The sequence below is a fragment of the Ranitomeya variabilis genome, chromosome 3 (genome assembly GCF_051348905.1).
Source record: "Ranitomeya variabilis isolate aRanVar5 chromosome 3, aRanVar5.hap1, whole genome shotgun sequence".
Classification (NCBI taxonomy): Eukaryota; Metazoa; Chordata; class Amphibia; order Anura; family Dendrobatidae; genus Ranitomeya; species Ranitomeya variabilis.
The window spans coordinates 376557918-376573962 of NC_135234.1; the positions used below are offsets into that span (position 1 = coordinate 376557918).

Below are 16045 nucleotides of genomic sequence, written 5' to 3' on the forward strand. Positions count from 1 at the left end.
TGGTTTGCCACTTGGGCCGCACCAAGGCCTACAACCGAAACCCACTGTGGAGACATAGCAAAAGATTGCCGCAGGGAAGACATTTTCCAGAAACTCTGGAAGTTCTGTAGATGATAGTTCTGCGGTGTGCGTGTGTTCAAGCTGTGCACAACGCGTTTTGAATCTGCATAACCACACCCTCCATCCCCATTGTGACAGCACGTGAAGGTTCCGTGTGACAAAGCAAGCTCCATTTCCAGCTCCCTATTCCAAAAATCCATTTAATATATGGTCCCCAAATAGGGGACGTATCAGATAAGAACAGACACTACGCTTGATCTTGAGCCATTTGGCCGAGAAGCGATGATCAGAAATGGTTTGCCACTTGGGCCGCACCAAGGCCTACAACCGAAACCCACTGTGGAGACATAGCAAAAGATTGCCGCAGGGAAGACATTTTCCAGAAACTCTGGAAGCTCTGTAGATGACAGTTCTGCGGTGTGCGTGTGTTCAAGCTGTGCACAACGCGTTTTGAATCTGCATAACCACACCCTCCATCCCCATTGTGACAGCACGTGAAGGTTCCGTGCGACGAAGCAAGCTCCATTTCCAGCTCCCTATTCCAAAAATCCATTTAATATATGGTCCCCAAATAGGGGACGTATCAGATAAGAACAGACACTACGCTTGATCTTGAGCCATTTGGCCGAGAAGCGATGATCAGAAATGGTTTGCCACTTGGGCCACACCAAGGCCTACAACCGAAACCCACTGTGGAGACATAGCAAAAGATTGCCGCAGGGAAGACATTTTCCAGAAACTCTGGAAGCTCTGTCGATGACAGTTCTGCGGTGTGCGTGTGTTCAAGCTGTGCACAACGCGTTTTGAATCTGCAAAACCACACCCTCCATCCCCATTGTGACAGCACATGAAGGTTCCGTGCGACAAAGCAAGCTCCATTTCCAGCTCCCTATTCCAAAAATCTATTTAATATATGGTCCCCAAATAGGGGACGTATCAGATAAGAACAGACACTACGCTTGATCTTGAGCCATTTGGCCGAGAAGCGATGATCAGAAATGGTTTGCCACTTGGGCCGCACCAAGGCCTACAACTGAAACCCACTGTGGAGACATAGCAAAAGATTGCCGCAGGGAAGACATTTTCCAGAAACTCTGGAAGTTCTGTAGATGATAGTTCTGCGGTGTGCGTGTGTTCAAGCTGTGCACAACGCGTTTTGAATCTGCATAACCACACCCTCCATCCCCATTGTGACAGCACGTGAAGGTTCCGTGTGACAAAGCAAGCTCCATTTCCAGCTCCCTATTCCAAAAATCCATTTAATATATGGTCCCCAAATAGGGGACGTATCAGATAAGAACAGACACTACGCTTGATCTTGAGCCATTTGGCCGAGAAGCGATGATCAGAAATGGTTTGCCACTTGGGCCGCACCAAGGCCTACAACCGAAACCCACTGTGGAGACATAGCAAAAGATTGCCGCAGGGAAGACATTTTCCAGAAACTCTGGAAGCTCTGTAGATGACAGTTCTGCGGTGTGCGTGTGTTCAAGCTGTGCACAACGCGTTTTGAATCTGCATAACCACACCCTCCATCCCCATTGTGACAGCACGTGAAGGTTCCGTGCGACGAAGCAAGCTCCATTTCCAGCTCCCTATTCCAAAAATCCATTTAATATATGGTCCCCAAATAGGGGACGTATCAGATAAGAACAGACACTACGCTTGATCTTGAGCCATTTGGCCGAGAAGCGATGATCAGAAATGGTTTGCCACTTGGGCCACACCAAGGCCTACAACCGAAACCCACTGTGGAGACATAGCAAAAGATTGCCGCAGGGAAGACATTTTCCAGAAACTCTGGAAGCTCTGTAGATGACAGTTCTGCGGTGTGCGTGTGTTCAAGCTGTGCACAACGCGTTTTGAATCTGCATAACCACACCCTCCATCCCCATTGTGACAGCACGTGAAGGTTCCGTGCGACAAAGCAAGCTCCATTTCCAGCTCCCTATTCCAAAAATCTATTTAATATATGGTCCCCAAATAGGGGACGTATCAGATAAGAACAGACACTACACTTGATCTTGAGCCATTTGGCCGAGAAGCGATGATCAGAAATGGTTTGCCACTTGGGCCGCACCAAGGCCTACAACCGAAACCCACTGTGGAGACATAGCAAAAGATTGCCGCAGGGAAGACATTTTCCAAAAACTCTGGAAGCTCTGTAGATGACAGTTCTGCGGTGTGCGTGTGTTCAAGCAGTGCACAATGCGTTTTGAATCTGCATAACCACACCCTCCATCCCCATTGTGACAGCACGTGAAGGTTCCGTGTGACAAAGCAAGCTCCATTTCCAGCTCCCTATTCCAAAAATCTATTTAATATATGGTCCCCAAATAGGGGACGTATCAGATAAGAACAGACACTACGCTTGATCTTGAGCCATTTGGCCGAGAAGCGATGATCAGAAATGGTTTGCCACTTGGGCCGCACCAAGGCCTACAACCGAAACCCACTGTGGAGACATAGCAAAAGATTGCCGCAGGGAAGACATTTTCCAGAAACTCTGGAAGTTCTGTAGATGATAGTTCTGCGGTGTGCGTGTGTTCAAGCTGTATACAACGCGTTTTGAATCTGCATAACCACACCCTCCATCCCCATTGTGACAGCACGTGAAGGTTCCGTGCGACAAAGCAAGCTCCATTTCCAACTCCCTATTCCAAAAATCTATTTAATATATGGTCCCCAAATAGGGGACGTATCAGATAAGAACAGACACTACGCTTGATCTTGAGCCATTTGGCCGAGAAGCGATGATCAGAAATGGTTTGCCACTTGGGCCGCACCAAGGCCTACAACCGAAACCCACTGTGGAGACATAGCAAAAGATTGCCGCAGGGAAGACATTTTCCAGAAACTCTGGAAGCTCTGTCGATGACAGTTCTGCGGTGTGCGTGTGTTCAAGCTGTGCACAACGCGTTTTGAATCTGCATAACCACACCCTCCATCCCCATTGTGACAGCATGTGAAGGTTCCGTCCGACGAAGCAAGCTCCATTTCCAGCTCCGTATTCCAAAAATCCATTTAATATATGGTCCCCAAATAGGGGACGTATCAGATAAGAACAGACACTACGCTTGATCTTGAGCCATTTGGCCGAGAAGCGATGATCAGAAATGGTTTGCCACTTAGGCCTCACCAAGGCCTACAACCGTAACCCACTGTGGAGACATAGCAAAAGATTGCCGCAGGGAAGACATTTTCCAGAAACCCTGGAAGCTCTGTAGATGACAGTTCTGCGGTGTGCGTGTGTTCAAGCTGTGGACAACGCATTTTGAATCTGCATAACCACACCCTCCATCCCCATTGTGACAGCACGTGAAGGTTCTGTGCGACAAAGCAAGCTCCATTTCCAGCTCCCTATTCCAAAAATCTATTTAATATATGGTCCCCAAATAGGGGACGTATCAGATAAGAACAGACACTACGCTTGATCTTGAGCCATTTGGCCGAGAAACGATGATCAGAAATGGTTTGCCACTTGGGCCGCACCAAGGCCTACAACCGAAACCCACTGTGGAGACATAGCAAAAGATTGCCGCAGGGAAGACATTTTCCAGAAACTCTGGAAGCTTTGTCGATGACAGTTCTGCGGTGTGCGTGTGTTCAAGCTGTGCACAACGCGTTTTGAATCTGCATAATCACACCCTCCATCCCCATTGTGACAGCACGTGAAGGTTCCGTGTGACAAAGCAAGCTCCATTTCCAGCTCCCTATTCCAAAAATCCATTTAATATATGGTCCCCAAATAGGGGACGTATCCGAGAAGAACAGACACTACGCTTGATCTTGAGCCATTTGGCCGAGAAGCGATGATCAGAAATGGTTTGCCACTTGGGCCGCCCCAAGGCCTACAACTGAAACCCACTGTGGAGACATAGCAAAAGATTGCCGCAGGGAAGACATTTTCCAGAAACTCTGGAAGCTCTGTAGATGACAGTTCTGCGGTGTGCGTGTGTTCAAGCTGTGCACAACGCGTTTTGAATCTGCATAACCACACCCTCCATCCCCATTGTGACAGCACGTGAAGGTTCCGTGCGACAAAGCAAGCTCCATTTCCAGCTCCCTATTCCAAAAATCCATTTAATATATGGTCCCCAAATAGGGGACGTATCAGATAAGAACAGACACTACGCTTGATCTTGAGCCATTTGGCCGAGAAGCGATGATCAGAAATGGTGTGCCACTTGGGCCGCACCAAGGCCTACAACCGAAACCCACTGTGGAGACATAGCAAAAGATTGCCGCAGGGAAGACATTTTCCAGAAACTCTGGAAGTTCTGTAGATGACAGTTCTGCGGTGTGCGTGTGTTCAAGCTGTGCACAACGCGTTTTGAATCTGCATAACCACACCCTCCATCCCCATTGTGACAGCAAGTGAAGGTTCCGTGCGACAAAGCAAGCTCCATTTCCAGTTCCCTATTCCAAAAATCTATTTAATATATGGTCCCCAAATAGGGTACGTATCAGATAAGAACAGACACTACGCTTGATCTTGAGCCATTTGGCCGAGAAGCGATGATCAGAAATGGTTTGCCACTTGGGCCGCACCAAGGCCTACAACCGAAACCCACTGTGGAGACATAGCAAAAGATTGCCGCAGGGAAGACATTTTCCAGAAACTCTGGAAGCTCTGTAGATGACAGTTCTGCGGTGTGCGTGTGTTCAAGCTGTGCACAACGCGTTTTGAATCTGCATAACCACACCCTCCATCCCCATTGTGACAGCACGTGAAGGTTCCGTGCGACAAAGCAAGCTCCATTTCCAGCTCCCTATTCCAAAAATCCATTTAATATATGGTCCCCAAATAGGGGACGTATCAGATAAGAACAGACTCTACGCTTGATCTTGAGCCATTTGGCCGAGAAGCGATGATCAGAAATGGTTTGCCACTTGGGCCGCACCAAGGCCTACAACCGAAACCCACTGTGGAGACATAGCAAAAGATTGCCGCAGGGAAGACATTTTCCAGAAACTTTGGAAGCTCTGTAGATGACAGTTCTGCGGTGTGCGTGTGTTCAAGCTGTATACAACGCGTTTCGAATCTGCATAACCACACCCTCCATCCCCATTGTGACAGCACGTGAAGGTTCCGTGCGACAAAGCAAGCTCCATTGCCAGCTCCCTATTCCAAAAATCCATTTAATATATGGTCCCCAAATAGGGGACGTATCAGATAAGAACAGACTCTACGCTTGATCTTGAGCCATTTGGCCGAGAAGCGATGATCAGAAATGGTTTGCCATTTGGGCCGCACCAAGGCCTACAACCGAAACCCACTGTGGAGACATAGCAAAAGATTGCCGCAGGGAAGACATTTTCCAGAAACTCTGGAAGCTCTGTAGATGACAGTTCTGCGGTGTGCGTGTGTTCAAGCTGTGCACAACGCGTTTTGAATCTGCATAACCACACCCTCCATCCCCATTGTGACAGCACGTGAAGGTTCCGTGCGACAAAGCAAGCTCCATTTCCAGCATCCTATTCCAAAAATCCATTTAATATATGGTCCCCAAATAGGGGACGTATCAGATAAGAACAGACTCTACGCTTGATCTTGAGCCATTTGGCCGAGAAGCGATGATCAGAAATGGTTTGCCACTTGGGCCGCACCAAGGCCTACAACCGAAACCCACTGTGGAGACTTAGCAAAAGATTGCCGCAGGGAAGACATTTTCCAGAAACTCTGGAAGCTCTGTAGATGACAGTTCTGCGGTGTGCGTGTGTTCAAGCTGTGCACAACGCGTTTCGAATCTGCATAACCACACCCTCCATCCCCATTGTGACAGCACGTGAAGGTTCCGTGTGACAAAGCAAGCTCCATTTCCAGCTCCCTATTCCAAAAATCCATTTAATATATGGTCCCCAAATAGGGGACGTATCAGATAAGAACAGACACTACGCTTGATCTTGAGCCATTTGGCCGAGAAGCGATGATCAGAAATGGTTTGCCACTTGGGCCGCACCAAGGCCTACAACCGAAACCCACTGTGGAGACATAGCAAAAGATTGCCGCAGGGAAGACATTTTCCAGAAACTCTGGAAGCTCTGTCGATGACAGTTCTGTGGTGTGCGTGTGTTCAAGCTGTGCACAACGCGTTTTGAATCTGCATAACCACACCCTCCATCCCCATTGTGACAGCACGTGAAGGTTCCGTGCGACGAAGCAAGCTCCATTTCCAGCTCCCTATTCCAAAAATCCATTTAATATATGGTCCCCAAATAGGGGACGTATCAGATAAGAACAGACACTACGCTTGATCTTGAGCCATTTGGCCGAGAAGCGATGATCAGAAATGGTTTGCCACTTGGGCCACACCAAGGCCTACAACCGAAACCCACTGTGGAGACATAGCAAAAGATTGCCGCAGGGAAGACATTTTCCAGAAACTCTGGAAGCTCTGTAGATGACAGTTCTGCTGTGTGCGTGTGTTCAAGCTGTGCACAACGCGTTTTGAATCTGCATAACCACACCCTCCATCCCCATTGTGACAGCACGTGAAGGTTCCGTGCGACAAAGCAAGCTCCATTTCCAGCTCCCTATTCCAAAAATCTATTTAATATATGGTCCCCAAATAGGGGACGTATCAGATAAGAACAGACACTACACTTGATCTTGAGCCATTTGGCCGAGAAGCGATGATCAGAAATGGTTTGCCACTTGGGCCGCACCAAGGCCTACAACCGAAACCCACTGTGGAGACATAGCAAAAGATTGCCGCAGGGAAGACATTTTCCAAAAACTCTGGAAGCTCTGTAGATGACAGTTCTGCGGTGTGCGTGTGTTCAAGCTGTGCACAACGCGTTTTGAATCTGCATAACCACACCCTCCATCCCCATTGTGACAGCACGTGAAGGTTCCGTGTGACAAAGCAAGCTCCATTTCCAGCTCCCTATTCCAAAAATCCATTTAATATATGGTCCCCAAATAGGGGACGTATCAGATAAGAACAGACACTACGCTTAAACTTGAGCCATTTGGCCGAGAAGCGATGATCAGAAATGGGTTGCCACTTGGGCCGCACCAAGGCCTAAAACCGAAACCCACTGTGGAGACATAGCAAAAGATTGCTGCAGGGAAGACATTTTCCAGAAACTCTGGAAGCTCTGTCGATGACAGTTCTGCGGTGTGCGTGTGTTCAAGCTGTGCACAACGCGTTTTGAATCTGCATACCACACCCTCCATCCCCATTGTGACAGCACATGAAGGTTCCGTGCGACAAAGCAAGCTCCATTTCCAGCTCCCTATTCCAAAAATCTATTTAATATATGGTCCCCAAATAGGGGACGTATCAGATAAGAACAGACACTACGCTTGATCTTGAGCCATTTGGCCGAGAAGCGATGATCAGAAATGGTTTGCCACTTGGGCCGCACCAAGGCCTACAACCGAAACCCACTGTGGAGACATAGCAAAAGATTGCCGCAGGGAAGACATTTTCCAGAAACTCTGGAAGTTCTGTAGATGATAGTTCTGCGGTGTGCGTGTGTTCAAGCTGTGCACAACGCGTTTTGAATCTGCATAACCACACCCTCCATCCCCATTGTGACAGCACGTGAAGGTTCCGTGCGACAAAGCAAGCTCCATTTCCAACTCCCTATTCCAAAAATCTATTTAATATATGGTCCCCAAATAGGGGACGTATCAGATAAGAACAGACACTACGCTTGATCTTGAGCCATTTGGCCGAGAAGCGATGATCAGAAATGGTTTGCCACTTGGGCCGCACCAAGGCCTACAACCGAAACCCACTGTGGAGACATAGCAAAAGATTGCCGCAGGGAAGACATTTTCCAGAAACTCTGGAAGTTCTGTAGATGATAGTTCTGCGGTGTGCGTGTGTTCAAGCTGTGCACAACGCGTTTTGAATCTGCATAACCACACCCTCCATCCCCATTGTGACAGCACGTGAAGGTTCCGTGCGACAAAGCAAGCTCCATTTCCAGCTCCCTATTCCAAAAATCTATTTAATATATGGTCCCCAAATAGGGGACATATCAGATAAGAGCAGACACTACGCTTGATCTTGAGCCATTTGGCCAAGAAGCGATGATCAGAAATGGTTTGCCACTTGGGCCGCACCAAGGCCTACAACCGAAACCCACTGTGGAGACATAGCAAAAGATTGCCGCAGGGAAGACATTTTCCAGAAACTCTGGAAGCTCTGTCGATGACAGTTCTGCGGTGTGCGTGTGTTCAAGCTGTGCACAACGCGTTTTGAATCTGCAAAACTACACCCTCCATCCCCATTGTGACAGCACATGAAGGTTCCGTGCGACAAAGCAAGCTCCATTTCCAGCTCCCTATTCCAAAAATCTATTTAATATATGGTCCCCAAATAGGGGACGTATCAGATAAGAACAGACACTACGCTTGATCTTGAGCCATTTGGCCGAGAAGCGATGATCAGAAATGGTTTGCCACTTGGGCCGCACCAAGGCCTACAACCGAAACCCACTGTGGAGACATAGCAAAAGATTGCCGCAGGGAAGACATTTTCCAGAAACTCTGGAAGTTCTGTAGATGATAGTTCTGCGGTGTGCGTGTGTTCAAGCTGTGCACAACGCGTTTTGAATCTGCATAACCACACCCTCCATCCCCATTGTGACAGCACGTGAAGGTTCCGTGTGACAAAGCAAGCTCCATTTCCAGCTCCCTATTCCAAAAATCCATTTAATATATGGTCCCCAAATAGGGGACGTATCAGATAAGAACAGACACTACGCTTGATCTTGAGCCATTTGGCCGAGAAGCGATGATCAGAAATGGTTTGCCACTTGGGCCGCACCAAGGCCTACAACCGAAACCCACTGTGGAGACATAGCAAAAGATTGCCGCAGGGAAGACATTTTCCAGAAACTCTGGAAGCTCTGTAGATGACAGTTCTGCGGTGTGCGTGTGTTCAAGCTGTGCACAACGCGTTTTGAATCTGCATAACCACACCCTCCATCCCCATTGTGACAGCACGTGAAGGTTCCGTGCGACGAAGCAAGCTCCATTTCCAGCTCCCTATTCCAAAAATCCATTTAATATATGGTCCCCAAATAGGGGACGTATCAGATAAGAACAGACACTACGCTTGATCTTGAGCCATTTGGCCGAGAAGCGATGATCAGAAATGGTTTGCCACTTGGGCCACACCAAGGCCTACAACCGAAACCCACTGTGGAGACATAGCAAAAGATTGCCGCAGGGAAGACATTTTCCAGAAACTCTGGAAGCTCTGTCGATGACAGTTCTGCGGTGTGCGTGTGTTCAAGCTGTGCACAACGCGTTTTGAATCTGCAAAACCACACCCTCCATCCCCATTGTGACAGCACATGAAGGTTCCGTGCGACAAAGCAAGCTCCATTTCCAGCTCCCTATTCCAAAAATCTATTTAATATATGGTCCCCAAATAGGGGACGTATCAGATAAGAACAGACACTACGCTTGATCTTGAGCCATTTGGCCGAGAAGCGATGATCAGAAATGGTTTGCCACTTGGGCCGCACCAAGGCCTACAACTGAAACCCACTGTGGAGACATAGCAAAAGATTGCCGCAGGGAAGACATTTTCCAGAAACTCTGGAAGTTCTGTAGATGATAGTTCTGCGGTGTGCGTGTGTTCAAGCTGTGCACAACGCGTTTTGAATCTGCATAACCACACCCTCCATCCCCATTGTGACAGCACGTGAAGGTTCCGTGTGACAAAGCAAGCTCCATTTCCAGCTCCCTATTCCAAAAATCCATTTAATATATGGTCCCCAAATAGGGGACGTATCAGATAAGAACAGACACTACGCTTGATCTTGAGCCATTTGGCCGAGAAGCGATGATCAGAAATGGTTTGCCACTTGGGCCGCACCAAGGCCTACAACCGAAACCCACTGTGGAGACATAGCAAAAGATTGCCGCAGGGAAGACATTTTCCAGAAACTCTGGAAGCTCTGTAGATGACAGTTCTGCGGTGTGCGTGTGTTCAAGCTGTGCACAACGCGTTTTGAATCTGCATAACCACACCCTCCATCCCCATTGTGACAGCACGTGAAGGTTCCGTGCGACGAAGCAAGCTCCATTTCCAGCTCCCTATTCCAAAAATCCATTTAATATATGGTCCCCAAATAGGGGACGTATCAGATAAGAACAGACACTACGCTTGATCTTGAGCCATTTGGCCGAGAAGCGATGATCAGAAATGGTTTGCCACTTGGGCCACACCAAGGCCTACAACCGAAACCCACTGTGGAGACATAGCAAAAGATTGCCGCAGGGAAGACATTTTCCAGAAACTCTGGAAGCTCTGTAGATGACAGTTCTGCGGTGTGCGTGTGTTCAAGCTGTGCACAACGCGTTTTGAATCTGCATAACCACACCCTCCATCCCCATTGTGACAGCACGTGAAGGTTCCGTGCGACAAAGCAAGCTCCATTTCCAGCTCCCTATTCCAAAAATCTATTTAATATATGGTCCCCAAATAGGGGACGTATCAGATAAGAACAGACACTACACTTGATCTTGAGCCATTTGGCCGAGAAGCGATGATCAGAAATGGTTTGCCACTTGGGCCGCACCAAGGCCTACAACCGAAACCCACTGTGGAGACATAGCAAAAGATTGCCGCAGGGAAGACATTTTCCAAAAACTCTGGAAGCTCTGTAGATGACAGTTCTGCGGTGTGCGTGTGTTCAAGCAGTGCACAATGCGTTTTGAATCTGCATAACCACACCCTCCATCCCCATTGTGACAGCACGTGAAGGTTCCGTGTGACAAAGCAAGCTCCATTTCCAGCTCCCTATTCCAAAAATCTATTTAATATATGGTCCCCAAATAGGGGACGTATCAGATAAGAACAGACACTACGCTTGATCTTGAGCCATTTGGCCGAGAAGCGATGATCAGAAATGGTTTGCCACTTGGGCCGCACCAAGGCCTACAACCGAAACCCACTGTGGAGACATAGCAAAAGATTGCCGCAGGGAAGACATTTTCCAGAAACTCTGGAAGCTCTGTCGATGACAGTTCTGCAGTGTGCGTGTGTTCAAGCTGTGCACAACGCGTTTTGAATCTGCATAACCACACCCTCCATCCCCATTGTGACAGCACGTGAAGGTTCCGTGTGACAAAGCAAGCTCCATTTCCAGCTCCCTATTCCAAAAATCCATTTAATATATGGTCCCCAAATAGGGGACGTATCAGATAAGAACAGACACTACGCTTGATCTTGAGCCATTTGGCCGAGAAGCGATGATCAGAAATGGTTTGCCACTTGGGCCGCACCAAGGCCTACAACCGAAACCCACTGTGGAGACATAGCAAAAGATTGCCGCAGGGAAGACATTTTCCAGAAACTCTGGAGGTTCTGTAGATGATAGTTCTGCGGTGTGCGTGTGTTCAAGCTGTGCACAACGCGTTTTGAATCTGCATAACCACACCCTCCATCCCCATTGTGACAGCACGTGAAGGTTCCGTGCGACAAAGCATGCTCCATTTCCAGCTCCCTATTCCAAAAATCTATTTAATATATGGTCCCCAAATAGGGGACATATCAGATAAGAGCAGACACTACGCTTGATCTTGAGCCATTTGGCCGAGAAGCGATGATCAGAAATGGTTTGCCACTTGGGCCGCACCAAGGCCTACAACCGAAACCCACTGTGGAGACATAGCAAAAGATTGCCGCAGGGAAGACATTTTCCAGAAACTCTGGAAGCTCTGTCGATGACAGTTCTGCGGTGTGCGTGTGTTCAAGCTGTGCACAACGCGTTTTGAATCTGCATAACCACACCCTCCATCCCCATTGTGACAGCATGTGTAGGTTCCGTCTGACGAAGCAAGCTCCATTTCCAGCTCCGTTTTCCAAAAATCCATTTAATATATGGTCCCCAAATAGGGGACGTATCAGATAAGAACAGACACTACGCTTGATCTTGAGCCATTTGGCCGAGAAGCGATGATCAGAAATGGTTTGCCACTTAGGCCTCACCAAGGCCTACAACCGTAACCCACTGTGGAGACATAGCAAAAGATTGCCGCAGGGAAGACATTTTCCAGAAACCCTGGAAGCTCTGTAGATGACAGTTCTGCGGTGTGCGTGTGTTCAAGCTGTGCACAACGCATTTTGAATCTGCATAACCACACCCTCCATCCTCATTGTGACAGCACGTGAAGGTTCTGTGCGACAAAGCAAGCTCCATTTCCAGCTCCCTATTCCAAAAATCTATTTAATATATGGTCCCCAAATAGGGGACGTATCAGATAAGAACAGACACTACGCTTGATCTTGAGCCATTTGGCCGAGAAACGATGATCAGAAATGGTTTGCCACTTGGGCCGCACCAAGGCCTACAACCGAAACCCACTGTGGAGACATAGCAAAAGATTGCCGCAGGGAAGACATTTTCCAGAAACTCTGGAAGCTTTGTCGATGACAGTTCTGCGGTGTGCGTGTGTTCAAGCTGTGCACAACGCGTTTTGAATCTGCATAATCACACCCTCCATCCCCATTGTGACAGCACGTGAAGGTTCCGTGTGACAAAGCAAGCTCCATTTCCAGCTCCCTATTCCAAAAATCCATTTAATATATGGTCCCCAAATAGGGGACGTATCCGAGAAGAACAGACACTACGCTTGATCTTGAGCCATTTGGCCGAGAAGCGATGATCAGAAATGGTTTGCCACTTGGGCCGCCCCAAGGCCTACAACTGAAACCCACTCTGGAGACATAGCAAAAGATTGCCGCAGGGAAGACATTTTCCAGAAACTCTGGAAGCTCTGTAGATGACAGTTCTGCGGTGTGCGTGTGTTCAAGCTGTGCACAACGCGTTTTGAATCTGCATAACCACACCCTCCATCCCCATTGTGACAGCACGTGAAGGTTCCGTGCGACAAAGCAAGCTCCATTTCCAGCTCCCTATTCCAAAAATCCATTTAATATATGGTCCCCAAATAGGGGACGTATCAGATAAGAACAGACACTACGCTTGATCTTGAGCCATTTGGCCGAGAAGCGATGATCAGAAATGGTGTGCCACTTGGGCCGCACCAAGGCCTACAACCGAAACCCACTGTGGAGACATAGCAAAAGATTGCCGCAGGGAAGACATTTTCCAGAAACTCTGGAAGTTCTGTAGATGACAGTTCTGCGGTGTGCGTGTGTTCAAGCTGTGCACAACACGTTTTGAATCTGCATAACCACACCCTCCATCCCCATTGTGACAGCAAGTGAAGGTTCCGTGCGACAAAGCAAGCTCCATTTCCAGTTCCCTATTCCAAAAATCTATTTAATATATGGTCCCCAAATAGGGTACGTATCAGATAAGAACAGACACTACGCTTGATCTTGAGCCATTTGGCCGAGAAGCGATGATGAGAAATGGTTTGCCACTTGGGCCGCACCAAGGCCTACAACCGAAACCCACTGTGGAGACATAGCAAAAGATTGCCGCAGGGAAGACATTTTCCAGAAACTCTGGAAGCTCTGTAGATGACAGTTCTGCGGTGTGCGTGTGTTCAAGCTGTGCACAACGCGTTTTGAATCTGCATAACCACACCCTCCATCCCCATTGTGACAGCACGTGAAGGTTCCGTGCGACAAAGCAAGCTCCATTTCCAGCTCCCTATTCCAAAAATCCATTTAATATATGGTCCCCAAATAGGGGACGTATCAGATAAGAACAGACTCTACGCTTGATCTTGAGCCATTTGGCCGAGAAGCGATGATCAGAAATGGTTTGCCACTTGGGCCGCACCAAGGCCTACAACCGAAACCCACTGTGGAGACATAGCAAAAGATTGCCGCAGGGAAGACATTTTCCAGAAACTTTGGAAGCTCTGTAGATGACAGTTCTGCGGTGTGCGTGTGTTCAAGCTGTATACAACGCGTTTCGAATCTGCATAACCACACCCTCCATCCCCATTGTGACAGCACGTGAAGGTTCCGTGCGACAAAGCAAGCTCCATTGCCAGCTCCCTATTCCAAAAATCCATTTAATATATGGTCCCCAAATAGGGGACGTATCAGATAAGAACAGACTCTACGCTTGATCTTGAGCCATTTGGCCGAGAAGCGATGATCAGAAATGGTTTGCCATTTGGGCCGCACCAAGGCCTACAACCGAAACCCACTGTGGAGACATAGCAAAAGATTGCCGCAGGGAAGACATTTTCCAGAAACTCTGGAAGCTCTGTAGATGACAGTTCTGCGGTGTGCGTGTGTTCAAGCTGTGCACAACGCGTTTTGAATCTGCATAACCACACCCTCCATCCCCATTGTGACAGCACGTGAAGGTTCCGTGCGACAAAGCAAGCTCCATTTCCAGCTCCCTATTCCAAAAATCTATTTAATATATGGTCCCCAAATAGGGGACGTATCAGATAAGAACAGACACTACGCTTGATCTTGAGCCATTTGGCCGAGAAGCGATGATCAGAAATGGTTTGCCACTTGGGCCGCACCAAGGCCTACAACCGAAACCCACTGTGGAGACATAGCAAAAGATTGCCGCAGGGAAGACATTTTCCAGAAACTCTGGAAGTTCTGTATATGATAGTTCTGCGGTGTGCGTGTGTTCAAGCTGTGCACAACGCGTTTTGAATCTGCATAACCACACCCTCCATCCCCATTGTGACAGCACGTGAAGGTTCCGTGCGACAAAGCAAGCTCCATTTCCAACTCCCTATTCCAAAAATCTATTTAATATATGGTCCCCAAATAGGGGACGTATCAGATAAGAACAGACACTACGCTTGATCTTGAGCCATTTGGCCGAGAAGCGATGATCAGAAATGGTTTGCCAATTGGGCCGCACCAAGGCCTACAACCGAAACCCACTGTGGAGACATAGCAAAAGATTGCCGCAGGGAAGACATTTTCCAGAAACTCTGGAAGCTCTGTAGATGACAGTTCTGCGGTGTGCATGTGTTCAAGCTGTGCACAACGCGTTTTGAATCTGCATAACCACACCCTCCATCCCCATTGTGACAGCACGTGAAGGTTCTGTGCGACAAAGCAAGCTCCATTGCCAGCTCCCTATTCCAAAAATCCATTTAATATATGGTCCCCAAATAGGGGACGTATCAGATAAGAACAGACTCTACGCTTGATCTTGAGCCATTTGGCCGAGAAGCGATGATCAGAAATGGTTTGCCATTTGGGCCGCACCAAGGCCTACAACCGAAACCCACTGTGGAGACATAGCAAAAGATTGCCGCAGGGAAGACATTTTCCAGAAACTCTGGAAGCTCTGTAGATGACAGTTCTGCGGTGTGCGTGTGTTCAAGCTGTGCACAACGCGTTTTGAATCTGCATAACCACACCCTCCATCCCCATTGTGACAGCACGTGAAGGTTCCGTGCGACAAAGCAAGCTCCATTTCCAGCATCCTATTCCAAAAATCCATTTAATATATGGTCCCCAAATAGGGGACGTATCAGATAAGAACAGACTCTACGCTTGATCTTGAGCCATTTGGCCGAGAAGCGATGATCAGAAATGGTTTGCCACTTGGGCCGCACCAAGGCCTACAACCGAAACCCACTGTGGAGACTTAGCAAAAGATTGCCGCAGGGAAGACATTTTCCAGAAACTCTGGAAGCTCTGTAGATGACAGTTCTGCGGTGTGCGTGTGTTCAAGCTGTGCACAAAGCGTTTCGAATCTGCATAACCACACCCTCCATCCCCATTGTGACAGCACGTGAAGGTTCAGTGTGACAAAGCAAGCTCCATTTCCAGCTCCCTATTCCAAAAATCCATTTAATATATGGTCCCCAAATAGGGGACGTATCAGATAAGAACAGACACTACGCTTGATCTTGAGCCATTTGGCCGAGAAGCGATGATCAGAAATGGTTTGCCACTTGGGCCGCACCAAGGCCTACAACCGAAACCCACTGTGGAGACATAGCAAAAGATTGCCGCAGGGAAGACATTTTCCAGAAACTCTGGAAGCTCTGTCGATGACAGTTCTGTGGTGTGCGTGTGTTCAAGCTGTGCACAACGCGTTTTGA

General features: G+C 48.2%; 45 pseudogenes; all 45 read right to left on the minus strand.

The window, feature by feature from the left end:
• Positions 1–168: 168 nt before the first annotated feature.
• LOC143761208 (U2 spliceosomal RNA) lies at positions 169–344 on the minus strand (annotated as a pseudogene).
• Positions 345–521: 177 nt separating this feature from the next.
• LOC143818765 (U2 spliceosomal RNA) lies at positions 522–697 on the minus strand (annotated as a pseudogene).
• Positions 698–874: 177 nt separating this feature from the next.
• LOC143763059 (U2 spliceosomal RNA) lies at positions 875–1050 on the minus strand (annotated as a pseudogene).
• Positions 1051–1227: 177 nt separating this feature from the next.
• Positions 1228–1403, minus strand: LOC143761209 (U2 spliceosomal RNA; annotated as a pseudogene).
• A 177-nt stretch (positions 1404–1580) lies between these two features.
• On the minus strand, positions 1581–1756 carry LOC143818768 (U2 spliceosomal RNA; annotated as a pseudogene).
• Positions 1757–1933: 177 nt separating this feature from the next.
• LOC143762026 (U2 spliceosomal RNA) lies at positions 1934–2109 on the minus strand (annotated as a pseudogene).
• A 177-nt stretch (positions 2110–2286) lies between these two features.
• On the minus strand, positions 2287–2462 carry LOC143760693 (U2 spliceosomal RNA; annotated as a pseudogene).
• A 177-nt stretch (positions 2463–2639) lies between these two features.
• On the minus strand, positions 2640–2815 carry LOC143760425 (U2 spliceosomal RNA; annotated as a pseudogene).
• Positions 2816–2990: 175 nt separating this feature from the next.
• On the minus strand, positions 2991–3168 carry LOC143759450 (U2 spliceosomal RNA; annotated as a pseudogene).
• Positions 3169–3345: 177 nt separating this feature from the next.
• LOC143760593 (U2 spliceosomal RNA) lies at positions 3346–3521 on the minus strand (annotated as a pseudogene).
• A 174-nt stretch (positions 3522–3695) lies between these two features.
• Positions 3696–3874, minus strand: LOC143762706 (U2 spliceosomal RNA; annotated as a pseudogene).
• A 177-nt stretch (positions 3875–4051) lies between these two features.
• On the minus strand, positions 4052–4227 carry LOC143760078 (U2 spliceosomal RNA; annotated as a pseudogene).
• Positions 4228–4403: 176 nt separating this feature from the next.
• LOC143762291 (U2 spliceosomal RNA) lies at positions 4404–4580 on the minus strand (annotated as a pseudogene).
• Positions 4581–4757: 177 nt separating this feature from the next.
• Positions 4758–4933, minus strand: LOC143761607 (U2 spliceosomal RNA; annotated as a pseudogene).
• A 177-nt stretch (positions 4934–5110) lies between these two features.
• LOC143762181 (U2 spliceosomal RNA) lies at positions 5111–5286 on the minus strand (annotated as a pseudogene).
• A 177-nt stretch (positions 5287–5463) lies between these two features.
• Positions 5464–5639, minus strand: LOC143761922 (U2 spliceosomal RNA; annotated as a pseudogene).
• Positions 5640–5816: 177 nt separating this feature from the next.
• Positions 5817–5992, minus strand: LOC143761210 (U2 spliceosomal RNA; annotated as a pseudogene).
• Positions 5993–6169: 177 nt separating this feature from the next.
• LOC143818769 (U2 spliceosomal RNA) lies at positions 6170–6345 on the minus strand (annotated as a pseudogene).
• Positions 6346–6522: 177 nt separating this feature from the next.
• Positions 6523–6698, minus strand: LOC143762038 (U2 spliceosomal RNA; annotated as a pseudogene).
• Positions 6699–6875: 177 nt separating this feature from the next.
• LOC143763135 (U2 spliceosomal RNA) lies at positions 6876–7051 on the minus strand (annotated as a pseudogene).
• A 176-nt stretch (positions 7052–7227) lies between these two features.
• Positions 7228–7403, minus strand: LOC143818795 (U2 spliceosomal RNA; annotated as a pseudogene).
• Positions 7404–7580: 177 nt separating this feature from the next.
• LOC143760377 (U2 spliceosomal RNA) lies at positions 7581–7756 on the minus strand (annotated as a pseudogene).
• Positions 7757–7933: 177 nt separating this feature from the next.
• Positions 7934–8109, minus strand: LOC143762042 (U2 spliceosomal RNA; annotated as a pseudogene).
• Positions 8110–8286: 177 nt separating this feature from the next.
• Positions 8287–8462, minus strand: LOC143762427 (U2 spliceosomal RNA; annotated as a pseudogene).
• Positions 8463–8639: 177 nt separating this feature from the next.
• On the minus strand, positions 8640–8815 carry LOC143761211 (U2 spliceosomal RNA; annotated as a pseudogene).
• A 177-nt stretch (positions 8816–8992) lies between these two features.
• On the minus strand, positions 8993–9168 carry LOC143818770 (U2 spliceosomal RNA; annotated as a pseudogene).
• A 177-nt stretch (positions 9169–9345) lies between these two features.
• LOC143763070 (U2 spliceosomal RNA) lies at positions 9346–9521 on the minus strand (annotated as a pseudogene).
• A 177-nt stretch (positions 9522–9698) lies between these two features.
• LOC143761212 (U2 spliceosomal RNA) lies at positions 9699–9874 on the minus strand (annotated as a pseudogene).
• A 177-nt stretch (positions 9875–10051) lies between these two features.
• On the minus strand, positions 10052–10227 carry LOC143818771 (U2 spliceosomal RNA; annotated as a pseudogene).
• A 177-nt stretch (positions 10228–10404) lies between these two features.
• LOC143762050 (U2 spliceosomal RNA) lies at positions 10405–10580 on the minus strand (annotated as a pseudogene).
• A 177-nt stretch (positions 10581–10757) lies between these two features.
• On the minus strand, positions 10758–10933 carry LOC143760694 (U2 spliceosomal RNA; annotated as a pseudogene).
• A 177-nt stretch (positions 10934–11110) lies between these two features.
• On the minus strand, positions 11111–11286 carry LOC143761213 (U2 spliceosomal RNA; annotated as a pseudogene).
• A 177-nt stretch (positions 11287–11463) lies between these two features.
• On the minus strand, positions 11464–11639 carry LOC143762709 (U2 spliceosomal RNA; annotated as a pseudogene).
• A 173-nt stretch (positions 11640–11812) lies between these two features.
• LOC143760148 (U2 spliceosomal RNA) lies at positions 11813–11992 on the minus strand (annotated as a pseudogene).
• A 177-nt stretch (positions 11993–12169) lies between these two features.
• LOC143760227 (U2 spliceosomal RNA) lies at positions 12170–12345 on the minus strand (annotated as a pseudogene).
• A 174-nt stretch (positions 12346–12519) lies between these two features.
• Positions 12520–12698, minus strand: LOC143762707 (U2 spliceosomal RNA; annotated as a pseudogene).
• A 177-nt stretch (positions 12699–12875) lies between these two features.
• On the minus strand, positions 12876–13051 carry LOC143760079 (U2 spliceosomal RNA; annotated as a pseudogene).
• Positions 13052–13227: 176 nt separating this feature from the next.
• LOC143762193 (U2 spliceosomal RNA) lies at positions 13228–13404 on the minus strand (annotated as a pseudogene).
• Positions 13405–13581: 177 nt separating this feature from the next.
• Positions 13582–13757, minus strand: LOC143761608 (U2 spliceosomal RNA; annotated as a pseudogene).
• A 177-nt stretch (positions 13758–13934) lies between these two features.
• LOC143762182 (U2 spliceosomal RNA) lies at positions 13935–14110 on the minus strand (annotated as a pseudogene).
• Positions 14111–14287: 177 nt separating this feature from the next.
• LOC143759798 (U2 spliceosomal RNA) lies at positions 14288–14463 on the minus strand (annotated as a pseudogene).
• A 177-nt stretch (positions 14464–14640) lies between these two features.
• LOC143760378 (U2 spliceosomal RNA) lies at positions 14641–14816 on the minus strand (annotated as a pseudogene).
• A 177-nt stretch (positions 14817–14993) lies between these two features.
• Positions 14994–15169, minus strand: LOC143761733 (U2 spliceosomal RNA; annotated as a pseudogene).
• Positions 15170–15346: 177 nt separating this feature from the next.
• On the minus strand, positions 15347–15522 carry LOC143761924 (U2 spliceosomal RNA; annotated as a pseudogene).
• A 177-nt stretch (positions 15523–15699) lies between these two features.
• Positions 15700–15875, minus strand: LOC143762716 (U2 spliceosomal RNA; annotated as a pseudogene).
• Between the last annotated feature and the right edge of the window lie 170 nt (positions 15876–16045).